Source organism: Macaca nemestrina, chromosome 4, assembly GCF_043159975.1.
Source record: "Macaca nemestrina isolate mMacNem1 chromosome 4, mMacNem.hap1, whole genome shotgun sequence".
Taxonomy (NCBI): Eukaryota; Metazoa; Chordata; class Mammalia; order Primates; family Cercopithecidae; genus Macaca; species Macaca nemestrina.
In genome coordinates this window covers 66,031,297-66,049,833 of record NC_092128.1, presented here as the reverse complement: position 1 = coordinate 66,049,833, position 18,537 = coordinate 66,031,297, and the positions used below count along the sequence as shown (strand labels likewise).

The 18,537-nt window shown below is 37.4% G+C and overlaps 1 long non-coding RNA gene across 1 annotated transcript in view; it reads left to right on the top strand.

Moving 5' to 3' along the window:
- Nucleotides 1–15,799, top strand: part of LOC105475431 (uncharacterized) — a 270,783-nt gene extending 254,984 nt beyond the window's left edge. The window contains exon 4 of the long non-coding RNA XR_011622103.1: nt 15,355–15,799. This is a non-coding gene — a long non-coding RNA (uncharacterized lncRNA). The remainder of the gene's footprint in view (nt 1–15,354) is intronic.
- Nucleotides 15,800–18,537: the final 2,738 nt, after the last annotated feature.

The following is an 18,537-nucleotide window of genomic DNA, read 5'->3' as shown; positions in this document are numbered from 1 at the left end:
TAGGAACCCCTCTTAGGGGCCTGCCAGGCACCTCCCTCAGCCTATCATGAAAATAAATACAAGCCGGGCGCGGTGGCTCAAGCCTGTAATCCCAGCACTTTGGGAGGCCGAGGCGGGTGGATCACGAGGTCAGGAGATCGAGACTATCCTGGCTAACATGGTGAAACCCCGTCTCTACTAAAAATACAAAAAACTAGCCGGGCGTGGTGGCGGGCGCCTGTAGTCTCAGCTACTTGGGAGGCTGAGGCGGCAGAATGGCGTGAACCCGGGAGGCGGAGCTTGCAGTGAGCCGAGATCCGGCCACTGCACTCCAGCCTGGGAGACACAGCGAGACTCCGTCTCAAAAAAAAAAAAAAAACAAAAAAAAAAAAAAAAAAAACAAAAAAAAAAAAGAAAATAAATACAAATCTTGAGTTTCTTTAAGGGAAATTCCAACTACCTAGCTAGCCCCATGAGCAACTTGATGAGCAATAAGAAAATAGTAGCTTAAAACAATAGCCAAGAAAGTTAGAATCAGGAAATGTTTTGTTCATTACAGAAACTAAAAATATATAATGTGGGTTTTTTTTAACTTTTATTTTAGGCTCAGGGGGGTACATGTGAAGGTTTGTTACATAGGTAAACTAATGTCATGGGGGTTTGTTGTACAGATTATTTCATCATCGAGGAATTAAGCCCAGTACCCAATAGTTATCTTTTTTGCTTCTCTCCCTCCTCCAACCCTTCCCCCTCTCCCCTCCCCCTCAAGTAGACCCCAGTGTCTGTTGTTTCCTTCATTGTGTTCATAAGTTCTCATCATTTATTCCCACTTATAAGTGAGAATATGTGGTGTTTGGTTTTCTGTTGCTATGTTTGCTGAAAAATCATAGCCTCCAGCTCCATCCATGTTCCCCCTGAAGACATGATCTCTTTCTTTTTTTTTTTGGATGGCTGCATATTTACCACATTTACCACATTTGTGTAAATATACACATGATGATGTATATTTACCACATTTTCTTTATCTGATCCATTATTGATGGACATTTAGGTTTATTCCATGTTTTTGTTATTGTGGATAGTGCTGGAATGAACATTTGTATGCATGTGTCTTTGTGGTAGAATTATTTATATTCCTCCGAGTATATACCCAGTAGTGAGATTGCTGGGTTGAATGGTAATCTTGCTTTTAGCTCTTTGAGGACTCACCATACTGCTTTCCACAATGGTTGAAGTAATTTACACTCGCACCAACAGTGTATAAGTGTTCTCTTTTCTCTGCAACCTCGCCAGCATCTCTTATTTTTTGACTTTTTAATAATAGCCATTGTGACTGATGTGAGATGATATTTCATTGTGGTTTTGATTTGCATTTCTCTAATGATCAGTGATATTGAGCTTTTTTTCATGTGCTTGTTGATCACATGTATGTCTTCTTTTAAATAAAAGTGTCTGTTCAAGTCCTTTGCCCACTTTTTGATGGGGTTGTTTGGTTTTCTCTTGTATATTTGTTTAAGTCTCTTATAGATGCTTGATATTAGACCTTTGACATATGCATAGATTGCAAATATTTTCTCTGATTATGTAGATTGTCTGTTCACTTTGTTCATAGTTCCTTTTGCTGTACAGAAACTCTTAAGTTAAACTAGATCCCACTTATCAATTTTTGTTTTTGTTGTGATTACTTTTGGTGTCTTTGTCATGAAGTCTTTGCCCATTCCTAGGTCCAGAATGGTATTGACTAGGTTGTCTTCCAGGATATTTATAGTTTTGGGTTTTATATTTAAGTCTTTAATCCATCTTGAGTTAATTTTTGTATATAGTATAAGGAAGGGGCCCAGCTTCAGTCTTCTGCATATGACTAGCCAGTTATCCCAGCACCATCCTTTGAATTGGGAATCTTTTATCCATTGCTTGTTTTTGCCAGCTTTATTGAAGATCAGGTGGTCATAGGTGTGTGGTCTTATTTTTGGGCTCTCTATTCTGTTCCCTGAGTTGTTTTTTACAAACACAGAATGCCACCAAGTGGATCCCCTGACATGTAGACCTCAGATGAAGGGAGACCTAAAGACTGGTCTTTGATCACTTTTCTTTTTTTAAAGTTCTTCCTGAGGGGCCTGTAGAAAGTCATATCCACCAGCCAGAGCTAATATTATTTTCTGTTGACGCTAACTTTTTAAACAACCTTTTTTTTTCTTAACCAATTGAGAATCAAAAAGTCTTTGAGTCTTCCTCTGATCTGTAACCCCCTGCTGCAAGAGATCCTGCCCATGTGTACCAAAATCAATGTATAATCTCCATGCAAATTTATTTACAATTTGCCTATAACCTCTGCTTTCATAAAATTTACCCCTGCTTTTAAAAGCCCTTACCTATAAGAGAAGTTGGGATTTAAGCATTAGCAATCTGATTCTCTTTGCTTGCACCCTGAAAATAAATCCTTACTACTGCTGCAAACCTTGATGTGGATATCTGGTCTTACCACACCAGGCAAGTGCACCCCAGTTCTGTTCTATTACAATAATACTTGTTTTAAGCTTGTTGAAAAGATTTAAAGAATAGACTTCTAAAAATTTCTGATATATATCTATATATATATCAGAAATATATATATCAGAACTGTAATATATATATATTATATATATATGAGAGAGGTATTCTTTCCATTTAGATGTCAAATAAAACTCTAGTCATTTTTCATGACAGATGCAAGTTTACCTGACAAGACTGTCAATTCATGAACTGACTTCATTACTGTGTTTATTTTTCTTTTGCTCATTGGTGCTACATTTGTCCCTTTGGTTCCAATTCAGGAAAAATCATAACAGACATGCAGCACCCAATAGGAATATATTGATGTAGAGTTGTTTCATATTGCATTACTCTCAGGAAATAGAAATAATCATTTTAGATGAATTTCAGGCAACTTCTTGTGGGGAGAGAAAATGTAAGGACTATAAATGTAACATAGTAGATGTGTTCGAGTCAGTAGCTAGGCAGACATGAGCAGGGCAGGAGAGTGCCCCCCAGGAATGTCAGGTGACCATGAGATGATGTTCATGAGATTGCTAAACTGTGTCTCCAAAATAATAATTGGCTGCAGCTGGGACTAGGGAACGGCAGTCTCCCAATGGATAGAAAACACCTGAAGTTGGTGATGAGCAGCTTCCCAATAAGATCTCAGGAGTTGGGCAAGTGGGCTTAAGCACGTGCCCTCAGAGGCAAAATGACAGAGTTTAACTGGTATAGTACCTTCCTCTAGGAACACTCGAGTAGTAAGGGAAAACACCTCAAGTGAGCATGCAAACAAGTTCAGTAAACACACTGTGCATGTAGCCCCTTCTACGTGCTAGCAGGACACTGCACATGTGGACAGTCCAACCCAGGGGAAAAATCAAGGGATGAAAAGGGAAAACCCTGGAACCATGCCAGTATATAAAATGTCAAGCCGAGGGCTAAATGATGCACTTGAATCTTTCAAGTCATTGGCTTGGACCTCTTCCAAGTGTACCTTCTTTCATTCCTGCACTAAAACTTTTGAATCAACTTTTGCTCCTGCTCTGAAACTTGCCTCAGTCTCTCCTCTACATTATGCATCGTGGCTGAATTTTTTCCTCCTAGGAGGCCAGAATCACATTTGCTGCAGACCCATATGGATTCACCACTGCTAACAGATGGGGATTTAAAGACAGCTGAAAAGAATATGTTGAGGAATTGTTGAGGTGGTTTATTAATGTTGACTGTCTAGTTATACACATTTCATTCTTGTTGTTTAAACAACTTCAGTTATTTCTTTAATAATACCTAACAGTTAAGAAAAAGGAAGAAAAATATGCTAGACTTCTTAAATATTCTTAATTTATTCTTTCAACAACATTTAAATAAATAGCTTTTATCAATATGTAAACTGAAAGCCAGAAAAATAAAATGACTTGCTTAGTAAGTGGGAGAACTTGGGTTGCTTCTCAGTATGGCTGACTAGAAGCAACTAGTGTGTGCTGATTTCACAGTGAGAAAAAGTGGTGAGTAAATACTAGATCGACTGAACCATCCAGGTGGACACATTGGGATTAATCAAGGAAACAACTCCACCCACAGAGAATGGAGGTAACAGGACAGGAAGCCCACCCATCCAGGAGGCACATTGGGCCAGAGATGGCTTCCCTACCATGTAGAAATAGTGAGTGAGATTCCCCAGGGACCCATACTTCTTTTTTTTTGCCTCCCACGTTCATGTCATTCTCCTACCTCAGCCTCCCAAGTAGCTAGGACTACAGGTGCCTGCCACCACACCTGGCTAATTTTTTGTATTTTTAGTAGAGACGGGGTTTCACCGTGTTAGCCAGGATGGTCTTGATCTCCTGACCTTGTGATCTGCCTGCCTCCACCTCCCAAAGTGCTAGGATTACAGGTGTGAGCCACCGCACCTGGCCAGGACCCATACTTATTCCATGGACTTTTGCAACCCTGGGCTCAGAAGATCCCCTCATGAGTTCAACCCACCAAGGTCTTCAGATTGTCACACAGAGTTACACGGAGCTTGGGAAGAGCTATTACTCAAGCACACATGGAGTTCTAGGAGCCTTGGATTTTCAGACATTTGGCACTAGTGGCTGCAGCTCTGGCAACGGGGGGTAGGTCAGGCTCCCTTATGTGCCCCCAGGAAAGGGACTGAATCCAGGGGCTGAATGGTGATGGACTGCAGGCTTCACCTCTACTGTACCTTGGAGGGTAAGACTCACTGGTCTAGGTCTCCTGCCACCTCCCTCTTGGGCTCTCAGAGAGGTAGCAGGTCTGCACTTTCCTGGGATTGAGTTCTCACAGGGACAGGCAAGCCACCATTTTGGCTGTCTCTCAGCCCTCCTTGCTACTGTCTTCGGGCTCCAGAAGGTGCACAGTGACTAGGGACATGCAGAGATACACAACACAACACAGCTGCCCCACAGAAAAGTAGCCAGACTGTTTTTTACATGGGTCCCCAATCCCACTTTTTTTCACTGGGTGGAGTCCCGACCTGGGACTCCAGCTCCAGCTCACTGGGGCTGTCAGGCCAGTAGCAACTCTGCACTTCCCTAGGATGGAGCTCCCACGGGGAGGGGCAAGCCACCACTTTGGGTTTGTTGCAGCCTTTGCCAATTTTGCGTTTGGGGTCTCAAGGATGTGGAATGACTAGGGACTGGTACAGATTCCCAGCATAACACAGCTGCCCTGTGGAAAAGGGAAAAAAAGTGGCCAAAGCACATTCCACACGTGTCCCCAATTCTGCTTCTCCTTACTGGGCAGGGCTTCCTGACCTGAAACTCCAGCACAACTAGCCTGCCCTGACCTGAACACTTCAGTTGAAGGTGGCTATGCAGTTCTTTGAGGAGGAAGTCCCAGAGACAACCCACAATCCCTCCACCATTGCAGCTTAAGTGGTATGAACCTAACCACCCTCAGGCTAGGGAAGGAATAAAGGGCCTAGTTGCTATGCTGGCACCTCCAGCACACCACAACCACCATATGGAGAGCAATCCAGTCTCTCTTCCCTGTGAGACCCCACTTGCCACTCTTGAACAGGCAAGTCCTCCAGCTCAGGACCTCAGATCAGCTGTTCCACTCATGGCTGAGCACACCCACTAGCAGGAGCTCTGAGTTTCCATGGGGAGAGGCTGCCAGAGGCAACCAACAGCCCTTCTGCCACTGCCACAGTAGTGGTTCTGCTCCTGCTGCCCTCAGTCTGGGAAAGAAATGAAGAGCTTGAGGGCTTCACCTTCACTTCCAGCACACCACAGTCACCATACAGAGAGGGACTCAGTCTCTCCTTCCTGTGAGATCTTCACCTTCCACATCTCAACAAGTGGAACTCCCAGCTCAGGCAGCAGTACAGCCAACCCACCCCTCTGGCTGAAAACTCCAGTAGTGGCAGCTCTGTATTTCTCTGAGATGGAGCTCCTATAGGCAACCAAAAGCCCCTCTCCCACTGATGTTGTAGTGGTACTGCTTTCACTGCCCTGGATTGGGGAAGAAACAAAGACTCTGAGTCCTTTACCCACACCTCCAACAAGCTGCAGTTGCCCTAAGAAGTTGTGTGAAGTCCTAAGGAAAGTGCTTCTCTCATGAGACCCACACAGCCCTCGCTCATTACCAGACAGGGTCCACCAGCTTGGGCCCATAGGGCAGCTGCACTGCCCCAGGCCAATCATACTGATTGATAGTGGTTCTGGGGTAGAGCCCCAAGTGACAAGTGAAAAAGGCCTTCTGCAACAACCACTGCTAAGGTTGCTTCCTCTGCTGTCTCCAAGGTGGGGAGGGAACATAAAGTCTGAGGTTGCCGCAGAGCTGCAGTGTGCAGCCTGGGAGTGCCAAGCTGATATCTGCAGCCAGTACTTTAAGAGCACTGAGAGGGAGCATGGCTGCAACTGTGAGGAAATACAGAGGAGTCAGGTGGCTAAGCAAGAACCTACCTACTGACCATTTCACTTAAGTGTCACCTTCTGGGTCACAGGCAAAAATTTCAATAAAAATATTAATAGTTTGCTAATATACCCCCTGTGAAACAAAGGACAATAATTTACAAATAAAGACCCTGAACAAAACCTTGACCCTCTGAAAACATCCAGAAAAGGAGTCTACTGACTATACTCAAATTACACCTCAGTTAAAGAAACAACAACCCACACAGATGAGAAAGAACCAGGGCAAGAACTCTAGCAACTCAAAAAGCCAGAGAGGCCTCTTTTCTCCATACATCCACACCAGTTTCCCAACAAAGATTCTTAACTGGCTTTAAATGGTTGAAATGACAGAAATACAATTTAGAATATGGATAGAAACAAAGATCATTGAGATTCAAGAGAAAGTTGATACCAAATCCAAGGAATCTAAGGATTACAATAAAATGATACAGGAGCCAATAGGTGAAATAACTTATTTAAAAAACAAATTGATCTGATAGAGCTGAAAAACACATTATAATAATTTCCTAATGCAACTGCAAATACTGATGGCAGAATAGACCAAGACCAAGCTGAGGAAAGAATATCAGAGGTCAAAGACTGGCTTTCTGAAATAAGTCACAAATATAAAGAAAAATGAATAAACAAGAATAAACAAAACCTCTGAGAAATACAGAATTATGTAAGGAGACCAAAGCTATGAATCATTGGTGTCCCTGAAAGAGATGGGGAGAAAGCAAGCAACTTGGATAACATTTCAGAATATCATCCATGAAAACTTCCTCAACCTCTCTAGGGAAGCCAATATTAAAATTCAGGAAATTCAGAGAATTCCTGTAAGATATTACACAAGAAGACCATCACCAAGACACGTAGTCATCAGATTCTCCAAGGTTGAAATGAAAGAAAAAAATGTTAAAGGGAGCTAGAGGGAAGGGCAGGTCACCTACAAAGGGAACCCCATCAGGCTAACAATAGGCCTTTCAGCAGAAACCCTACACGTCAGAAGAGATTGGGGGCCTATATTCAACATTTTTAAATAAAAGAATTCCAACCAAGAATTTCATATTCAGCCAAACTAAGCTTTATAAGTGAAGTAGAAATAAGATCCTTTTAGGCAAGCAAATGCTGAGAGGATTGGTTACTACCAGACCTGCCTTATAAGAGGTGCTAAAAGGAGTGCTAACTATTGAAAGGAAAGACCACTACCAGCCCCTACAAAACATACTTGAGTACACAGATGAGTTACACTATAAAGCAACCACACAAGTCTGTGTAATAAAGAGCTAATAACAAGATGACAGAATCAAAATTACACACATCAATACTAACCTTGAATGTAAATGGGCTAAATGCCCCCAATTAAAAGGCACAGAGTGGCAATCTGGATAAAGAAGCAAGGCCCATTGGTATGCTGTCTTCAAGAGATCCATTCCACATGCAATGACATCCATAGACTGAAAATAAAGAGTTGGATAAAAATCTAACAAGTAAATGGAAAACAGAATAAGCAGGGGTTGCTATTCTAATTTCAGACAAAACAGATTTTAAGCCAATAAACATGAAAAAGACCAGGAAGGGCACTATACAATGGTAAAGGGTACAATTCAACAAGAAGACCTAACTATCCTAAATATATATGCATCAACACAGGAGAACCCAGATTCATAAAGCAGTTCTTGGAAACATACAAACAGACTTAGATTCACACACAGTAGTAGTGGGAGTCTTCAACATCCCATTGATATTAGATAATCAAGGCAGGACATTAACAAAGATATTCAGGATCTGAACTCAGCACTCGAATAAAGGGACCTCATAGACATCTGCAGAACTCTCCACCCCAAAACAACAGAATATACTTCTTCTTATATGAACATAGTACAATATCTAAAATTAACCACATGGTTGGACATAAAGTAATCCTCAGAATATTCAAAAATCCAAAATTATGCCAAACACACTCTCAGACCACAGCTAAATAAAAATAGAAATCAACGCTAAGAAAATCACTCAAAATCATAAAATTACATGAGAATTAAACAAACTGCTCGTGAATGATTTTGGGGTAAGGAAATTAAGGTAGAAATCAATAAGTTCTTCAAAATTAGTGAGAACAAAGATACAACATACCAGAATATCTGGGACACAGCTAAGGCAATATTAAGAGGGACTTTTAGAGCACTAAACACCCATATCAAAAAGTTAGAAAGATCTCAAATGAATAAGCTAGTATCATAACTACAGGAACTAAAGAAGAAAGAGCAAACCACCTTGAATGCTAGCAGAAGACAAGAAATAACTAAAATCAGAGCTGAACTAAAGGACATTAAAACCAAAAAATACAAAAGATCAATTAGTCCACAAGTTTGTTATTCACAAAAATTAATTTTTAATAAGTCTAAATTTTAAATAAGTCTTCCCAAGTCTGGACCAAAAATTAATTGAATCCCTGAATGAATAATGAATTCTGTAATTGAATCAGTAATAAAAAGCCTACTAACCAAAAAAGGCCCAGGACCAGACAGACTTACAGCCAAATTCTACCAGATGTATAAGAGATGGCACCTTTCTTACTGATATTATCCCAAAAAATTCAGGAGAAGAGACTCCTCCCCAATGTATTCTATAAGGCCAGTATCATCCTGATACCAAAACCTGGCAGAGACACAACAGCAGCAAAATACCTTTTGGCTAATATCCTTGATGGATACAGATGCAAAAAGCCTCAAAAAAGTACTAGCAAACCATATCCAGCAGCACACCAAAAAGCTTATCCATCACAATCAAGTAGGCTTTATCCCTGGTATGCAAGATTGGTTTAACATACACAAATCATCAATGTGATTCACCACATAAACAGATTAAAAAATAAAAACCACATGATTATCTCAATAGATGCAGAAAAAGCTTTTGATAAAATTGCACATCACCTCATGTTAAAAAACCCTCAATAAAGTAGGCATTGAAGGAACATACTTGAAAATAATGAAAGCCATCTATGACACACAGCCAACATTGTACTGAATAGGCAAAAGCTGGAAACAATTCCCCTGAAAACCAGAATAAGACAGGGATGTCTTTCCTCACCATTCCCATTTTACATAGTATTGGAAGTTCTGGCGAGAGCAGTCATGCAAGAGAAAGAAATAAAAAGCATCCATATGGGAAGAGAGGAGTTCAAACTATCCTTGTTTGCAGATGACATGATTCTATATCTACAAAACCCCATGCCCTCTGCTCAAAAGCCTCTTGATGTTATAAACAACTTCAGAACAATTTCAGTATATAAAATCAATACATAAAAATGAATAGCAGCCTATACGCCAACAACTCCATCCAAGTTGAGAGTAATATCAGGAATACAGTGCCATTCACAATTTCCATAAGAGGAATAAAATACATAGGAATAAAGCTAACCAGGGAAGATGAAGATCTCTACAATCAAAATTATAAAACACTGCTCAGGAAAGTCAGAGATGACACAAACAGATGGAAAAACATTCCATGCTCCTGTATCTGAAGAATCAATGTCATTAAAATGGTCACACTGCCCCAAACAATTTATAGATTTAATGCTATTCTCATGAAACTACCAATGACATTCTTCATAGAATTAGAAAACACAATTTAAAATTCATATGGCACCAAAAAAGAGCTCATATAGCCAAGAAGGAAAATCCTAAAAAATCTTGTGTTTACCTTGGATTGTGGCTGACAGCATATGTTATTTTCTAGCGACTTTACTATTAAAAACAGGCGAGTAAGCAAGCTTTCTTTATGAGATCTGGGAAGGTGTAGTCTGTCATTTTAGTACTCTTAAGTAATAAGGTTGTAGGAACACAGGCAACTCAACTCTGACAACCCAATAGATATTGTGGGAAGAAAAACACATACAAATAAAAGCAATTTATTCTTCACTATCACAAGATGCCATTTCAGAGAATCATCTGGGGTCAAGAGGTCGAGAATGTGTTCCTGGAGGCAAATTGTATTGCTTTATATTCCTGGGCAATAGCTATTCAACTAAGCAGAACTATCAGTTAGAGAATCAATCAGGAGAAGAAAAGTTGATGTTTCATTTTCTCATTCAAAATATGCCTTTTTCGAAAATAAGTGTTTAGTGAAAATATATTAAACTAAATTGGCTCTAAAATGTTCATCTTAAAACATGGGTCTAAAACCAGCTATAAATATTTTTTAATGTTGTCGAGGTTGTTACTAAACTCATCTTCAACAATGAAAAAGTTGTAAAGACTCTTTATACTTAAAATAGCCTCAGAAATATTTAGTGCAACATTGCATTTTCAGTTACCTTTTTACATATAATTTACAAAGCTGAGAAAACAGTGATCTCCTTCACAATGTATAGCAGCATTTGAGTACTTACTATTCTAATAATTTGCATTTAAATTTGCATATATTAGGAAGCAATGTTTGAACTTAGAAATGGAAAATATTTTCTCCTTTATCTTAACCTCTGATTTTCCCTAATTTAAGACAATTCTCAAGTGAATTATTCCTATTATTTCTAACTTGAAAGAATTTCAAAGATATACATTTATACATTTCTGTATCTCTCAACCTGTCTTAATTGGCTGTAGACATAGACTTTCAAATTTTCAGATCTTGAACTTCTATGTGTATTTGTTTATAAAATTGATCTTAAAATTATCTGAAAAGTGGTTGAGTTTATAGGAATTTTCTCCCATTTTACAGCAGGTAAGTATATTTCTCATATATCCTACATCCTGATAATTGACATTGCTCCAAGGCCTCAAAATCTAAAAAACATCAAACTGTGGAAATACTTTTAAAAACCTATCTTTCCCTCTGATATATATTTCTGTTAAGTGTAAAACACGGCTTTAAATATAAGGTATTAGCATTATCTATATCTGAATTCAGGTACAGGGTAGACTATATCTGAATTAGACTATATCTGAATTCAGGTACGGGGTAGAGTGGGGCAATAGAAGTAATAGAAAATTTCAATCAGCAATTTTGTCTCTTTGATCCTGTGACTATTTTAAAAAATATCTAGCTTTGGAGCAAAGCAAATAGAATAATGATAAGAATGCTAAAAATGACACTTTACATAAAATTAAGTATAATGAATACTTGCCTATTCTTAATATTAATTCCTAAAAAATGTTATGGACTAGTGATGCTGCCTCATTCAAATATAAATAGAATGATTTTGGAATACTGAAATTTTTGACAGCACATTCGACACAATACATAGAAAAAATTTTGTGTAATTTCTTGTGAAGTCAGTGTGTGCTATAAGGTGGCCAAGATGTATTTTAATAATTATATGAGAAAATGTCAATACAAATGTATCAATCATCTTCAGCTCAGAAAATATTTAATATTTTCTAATTTTTATTAATGAAACTTAAAATTTATGCTAACTACTAGACTGCTTTGTTTATTGTTACCCATATCTTTGTCTTTCATTAAATAAAAAACTACTATTTGCTCATGATGTGTGAAAAAACTAATGGAGTTATTTTTGATTTTTATTTTCAGTTTTTGTTGAAGCAATCTCCAAACGCAGCTAACAGAGTTCTATATACACATGCACATCTACTAGATACCGTATCTTTTTATCATACTCCTCACCTTCTAAATAATTTAATATACTTAAATATTACATTAATTTATTTAAAAATTAATAAAGATACATTTATTAATCTTCTCATATTTATAAATTATACAAAGAGATGACTTAATTATATTAGATCTTCATAATTTTAATTTTGACCTGTATTTCTTTATCTTCTGAGATTTATTCTATAATATATGTCTTAGTGGATTATATAATATGATGTCTTTGGATGCACCTGTCTCTCCAAATTTCAAGGTGGTGGTTTGCTTTGTGACCTTGTTCTCTGATGTGTGTAAGAGAAGTCATTGATTTTTAATTTGCTCCATTTTTCTCTTCTTGGTTGGTGTCAGTGTATTGATTTTCTCCTCATTATAAGGCATATTGCTTATTTGCAAGCCTCGTAATTTTTACTAGAGGCCAGACATTATGAATTGTATCCATTTGTTAGCCAGATATTTTCTCAGTCCTATAAACTTGTTTTGTGCTGGAGTTCATCTAAGAAATACTTCCATTCTTTGGAAATACAAAGGAAATCGTTTGGAAATAGTTTATCCTTTGGGGTCTTGCTTTCTGGATTTTTTTTAGGCTTAACCACAGCAATGTTTATTCTAGATCTAATTATTACCACTGCTGAAGCAAGACACTTGGTTTCTCAAACTGGCTGGCGTAAATAAACACTATTCCTGGCTCTGTGTAAGTGTGTATTTTTTCCAGTCTTCTCATGTGATTATTTGCCTGACTCATCTAGTTTTCTTACACACATGTGCTGATTAGTACTCAGCTGAATAGTTAAACCATAGGTACCCTTTGAAAGTCCCCATGGTTCTCACTCTGTGCAGCATTCTCTTCTTTGGTACTCTTTCCTGAGCACTGTGACCACCTCAGTCTCCTAGGCCTTCTCTTGAAATCAATGAGTCTGCTGAACTCTGCTTGGGTTTCCCTTCCTTGTGCATGTCTTGGAAGCTCTTTCAAGGCAGTATGCTGGGGCAATCATAGGGATAACTTCATTTGTTTCTCTTCTCCAGGAGATTCCTGTCCTTTATTCTCTAGTAGTCAGGGTCCTGAAAACCATTATTCCATGTATTTTGTTCGGCAGTTAGCAGGAGGGTAATTCTGGTCCCTGTTACTCCATTTTGGCCAAAAGTGGAAGTTCACATGTTCACATGGAGCACTTGAAACGTGGCTAGTGAAAATTCTGATGAGTTATTTGTATAAAATAAATACCAGACTTTGAAGTGTTACTACTAAAAATGATATAAAGTATCTAATTAATATTTTTATAGTGGTTACATTTTGACATGAGAATATTTTTGAATATGTTGGGTTAAGTAACAAATATTATTAAATTTATTTCACATGTTTCTGCTTTTTAAAATGTGACTGCTGGAAAATTTTAAATTATATATGTGTTCCCATTGTATTTCTATTGCATAATACTGATTTAGACATTCCACAGAACATTATTTTCATTCGCTGTATTTGATAACATCATATTAATACTATCTGGGGATCAGGAAGCAGAAAGTACTTTGGGTGTTGTGTTAAAATACATGTGGTCCAGGAAGTAAGACATATCATATTAAGGTTTAGGGACCTGCTATAATGATGACTTGTAGTGTCATCTTTGCAGCATGATGGGGTCCAATGTTGTGTGGCCTTGTGGTAGGCTCTTAAAAACAGAGGACATAGGTGGAAAATACCTGGCTGTGGTTTATGGATGAGTTAGCTCAGATATGGGCGTATCTGTAAGGAATACACTTGGTTTTGGTTTGGAGAGAGAATTGGCATGAGATAAAAAACATATGTGGAATCCTTGACTATGACAAATAGCTTGTCTAGTCAGTCATGAGCTTAGAATGAAAAAGACTGGGAGATTTGAGAGAGATAGTTTATGAAAGATTGGCTTATGGGAATGGGCTCAAACTTTGAAGATTTTTGTATCCACAGCAATGCCCATGACAGACATTCAAGATAGAGGTGGTACTGAACAATCAGCTGTACATGATGATTTGTCCAGTCTTTGTCCTTGCATATACCAGTGACTGTGTTATAGGACTGTGAATTGAATGATTATGATTGCAGGGTGGACACTTTTCCTAGGCCCTAAAACATCAGTCTCCTGTCACAAGATTCACTTAGCCTATTTCTGTAGCTGAATGCTTGATCTGTCAGCAGCAGAGACCAGTAGTGAGTTGAGAACACCAGTCAGCCTTCTGTGGTTTTGAGACTTCGCCTATGTTAGAGGGAGCAGATATTTGTCGTTTGTACAATTGACATGTTTTCTGGCATCAGTTTAGTTTGCTTGCCTTCAGTGCCTCAACCAGCACCACTATCTGAGGGCTGAGATATTCAGAATGTTTTAACATTTTGAGTCTCCACATGACACTGCTTCAGATCAAGTGACCCACTTTGCAATAAAGGTCTAACAAGGAGCACGTGACCATTTCCACATTACCTTGGAGCTTCAGAACTGATAAAGTATTGGAATGACCCCTGAAAGGTATAGAGAAGTATCCAGTTTAGGCATATAGTTTGAAATAGCAGCCATATATGATTCTGTGCTATTAATTGGTAAAACACATTGTTCCAGGTACCAAAGAGTAGAAGTAGGAATCTACACCAAGTACGTGAATACCATAACAGAGAATCTATATATGTGAGTACTTTATCAGATCACTGTTCTAGTGACACCCTTGTAGAATTTGTGTTTCATATCACTGAAAATTTCAGTTCAATACAACAAAAGTTTCCTAGGGAAGGATACATTTGCCAACAGACAACGTTACAGTTTGCCCCCTTCCTGTAAATACAGGCAAAGAAACAAGGAAAAAGATCATTCTATAATGCCAATGGTTGCAATTCAAAATTAAGATTAAAAAAATTGATGCACTTAAAATGTTGCGTAAATATTCATGAAGTATCATCTATTGGAATACATTATAAAATTGACTCCAGAAGAGATGGAAAATATAGACATTATCATAGGAAAAAGGTTTTAATTTTTATCGAAAATGTTGAATCTGACTTCTCTCATTGGTTTGACAATAGAAACTAGTTTAGCCTCTTAGTTTATGTGGAAAATATTTTCCAAAAACTGAGTCAAATAATTTTATAGTTCCAAAGATTTGACAAAAACTTTTAAATTATGTAAGATATACTTCTTTTATAAAATCTATTATACTTGCAAAGAACTAATGAACCGTAGAATACTTCCATTTTCCTAATCCTTCCTTAGTATGTCAGATTAAATTAGGTACCTATAAAGGAATATTGAACAAGTATAATTAATAGTTATTTAATAGCACTTCTCCTTTTTCTGTATTTCAGAAATTGAGATAGCAGAGGAATCATGCCTGAACAAATAATTCATTCACTCCACAACTAGAGGATTTCTGTCAGTCTTGGATGGTTTATGGAGAAACATCTAGTCAATTGGATGATATGATGGATAATCTAAGTGTAAATTTGTGACAGAAAGGGAACAAGAAAAGAATTAAACATATTTTTCCTTACTCCTCTGTCTTCCAGGATTAGTAATAAAATCAAGTTATTTAGATTCAGTTTACTAAACTTCAGTTTGCAATAGATTTAAACTTTTTAAAATAAAAATGTATGAATTGTAAACTTCTTTGATGAAAAATGTATAAAAATATAAGACTTCAATACTTGTAATTCTCAGTGTTAAAAATTTTGATGCATATGGTGCAATTTAAAATAGCCACAATTTACCAGAAAATTTTATGAGCAAATATGTAGGAAAGGCCATATTTGATTTAAGGAGATTATTTTTCAGGTCAGCTAAAGCTAATCTTACAAGAATAAATCCTTCAGTTTTATAGATATGTCTTTAATATATGATTGTATAATTATTATCCTGTTAGATAAAATTACTCCTTTAAGCCACATGAATTTTAAGTTCATATCAATGAAGGGTAGACTCCTTACTAATTATGCCATGAGACAGTTGTTTTCTGGGATTTCTATGTATCACCCTTCTGAGGTTGAGTTATGAAAGAGATATTGAAATGAACATAGTAAAGGAAAAAATATAAACTAAGCGATCATTTTAGTACAGAACCTATAGAAAGAGGATGGTATTTTATGTTTAATGTTGAAGGTAGGAACATTTATTCTCCACTTTCCATGTTTCTAAAGGAAAGAAGAGGAAGCCCCCCCCTTTTTTTTTCCTTAGGACAGGTGTATATGAGAAAAACAGTTGCAGCCTCTTGCAAATCCTTCTCCTACTGCATCCCAGAAAGGGGGAAGTAATATTTTTGACTGATGAATTAACAGAAGGAACTGAGATGCTGAGATCCTTAGGCAGATGGATATAATATTAATAAAACAATTACTAGAAGTGTGGCCACTACTAGTCAACTTTGCATTCATCTGCCTATTGAGAATGTACTATGGTCAGTACTCTGCCTTGAGGTAAAATGCCTTGTTTTTTTGGAGACAAGGTCTTGCTCTGTCACTCAGGCTGAGTGCAGTAGCATGATTACAGCTCACTGCAGCCTTGCCCCCTGGGGCTCAATGATCCTTCCACCTCAGCCTCCCAACGTATCTGGGACTATAGGCATGTGCCACCATGCCTGGCTAATTAATATTTTATTTTTTTGTAGAGATGGGGGCCTCACTATGTTGACCAGCTGGTCTCGCACTCCTGGATGCAAGTGATCTTCTTGCCTCAGCCTCCCAAAATGCGAGGATTACAGATGTGAGCCACCACACCCAGCGTTGGTTGCCTTACATTATGCTAGGCACTGGGAGTGTGAATGGAGGGTGAAGCATTAGTAAGCCCTTTGTTTCCACTAAACATGCTTGCCATTTTCATCTCTGACACCTATATTTCTTACTGTTTCTAAACTTGGAAAATAAATAGTGTTATTTATTGACAGTGAATCCTTCATTGTAGAACATGCTTCACTGTCCCAGTGAGAATGTTATTTTCTACAGGAAATAAGTGAATACTATAACTTGGACTCCATGTATGTGGGTACTTTGTCAGATCACTGTTCTAATGTGATTTGGGGTGTGATTTTATGTTTATTTTCTGTTGAGGGGGTTAACTGATTTCAGTGCATTTGGGGACCTTCAATCTGATCTAGTAAATCATTGTCTGATACAAAGGGGTAAAATAGGAAAAAATATCTCACTGCAAATGGAAAAATACTGCAATAATCTGACTCACTCATAATGGGTCAAGAGTGTCATCTTCAGAATCAGGACAGTGCATCACTTTAGTACTTGTAGATCTACCTCAGGGCAGAAAAATGGATGCCCTGCTTTCTTAAGATTTCTCTTAGCCCTCAATTAAAGGAAGAATGACATTCACGTTCATATCATATTTAAATAATTGACTGTGGGACCTTGAATTTTCTTGTTTCCACAGTTTCCAGCTGGGATATTAGATAGAAAATAACAAATCTCATAACATTATTAAATATCAATTGTGCATGTTAAATTGTCTAAAATACATAATTTAGTCTAACAGCTAATGTTTATTTGTAAATTAATTCATCATTTTTATAGTTGTGATTTTAACATTCACCTTTCTCTAGTGCAGATTTCTTTTTCAAGCAACTTATAAATAAAGAGCTTGTTATATAGCATGGCTTTGGATCAAATAGTATGCAATAAATTGTAATTATTTTCCAGGCAAATGTACATTTCATAGAGTATGTTGGAAAATATTAGAATTAGTGATATGGCAGTTGTGAGTGTGAGGTTGACCTAACACAATAGTTAAGGCTATCCTTACAGAGTACATAGTCATGGATGGATGAAGATATGCTGAGACTGGCTTCAAGACTTTTGGCATGCATTAATTTCAATATTAATTAAAAGGGTAAAGACTCAATGTAAGTTTCTTATTTCATAGAATGATTATCTAAAGTATGATGTTTTATAAGTATATTATCTCTGGAATTTAGACATTTTTCAGTTATTTCTATAGCATTGGGGTGGGGTAGGGCTTTCTCATGGCTTATTTTAATAGGACTTAAAGATCTTTAAAAAAAAAAACAAAACAAAACTAATTTTGAAGAAATAGAATGAGGCCCACAAACAAGTCTTTCAGAACTGGAGGTGAGGGATGGTGAAATGAATTGTACAATATATATCATTGAATTCAGTGTTAAAATTATTCCAACAAACTACAACCTGAACCCTCAGGAAAGGATATGGTAAACATATAAAAGCATACATTTCTGAAAGACAGGAATCCAAAGTTAATACTATTTTATAACTCTTGCTTAAAAGTTAAGTGTGTTGCTAGTGAGAAAAGAGGGAGAAAATTTGATAGATATTTCCCCCATTTGTGATCACTGCTAAAACCCAGAATGGATAATAATTACATGAGTATAAGGCTTAACTAGAATATATGGACATTATAAATAGTAGTAATTGTAGAAATAGTAGTAGTAGTAGCATTTATAGTCGCTAACTCTTTTTTTTTTTTTGACACTTTCCATATACAGACTCAGCTCCAAGCTTTTCGGTAAAGCATAT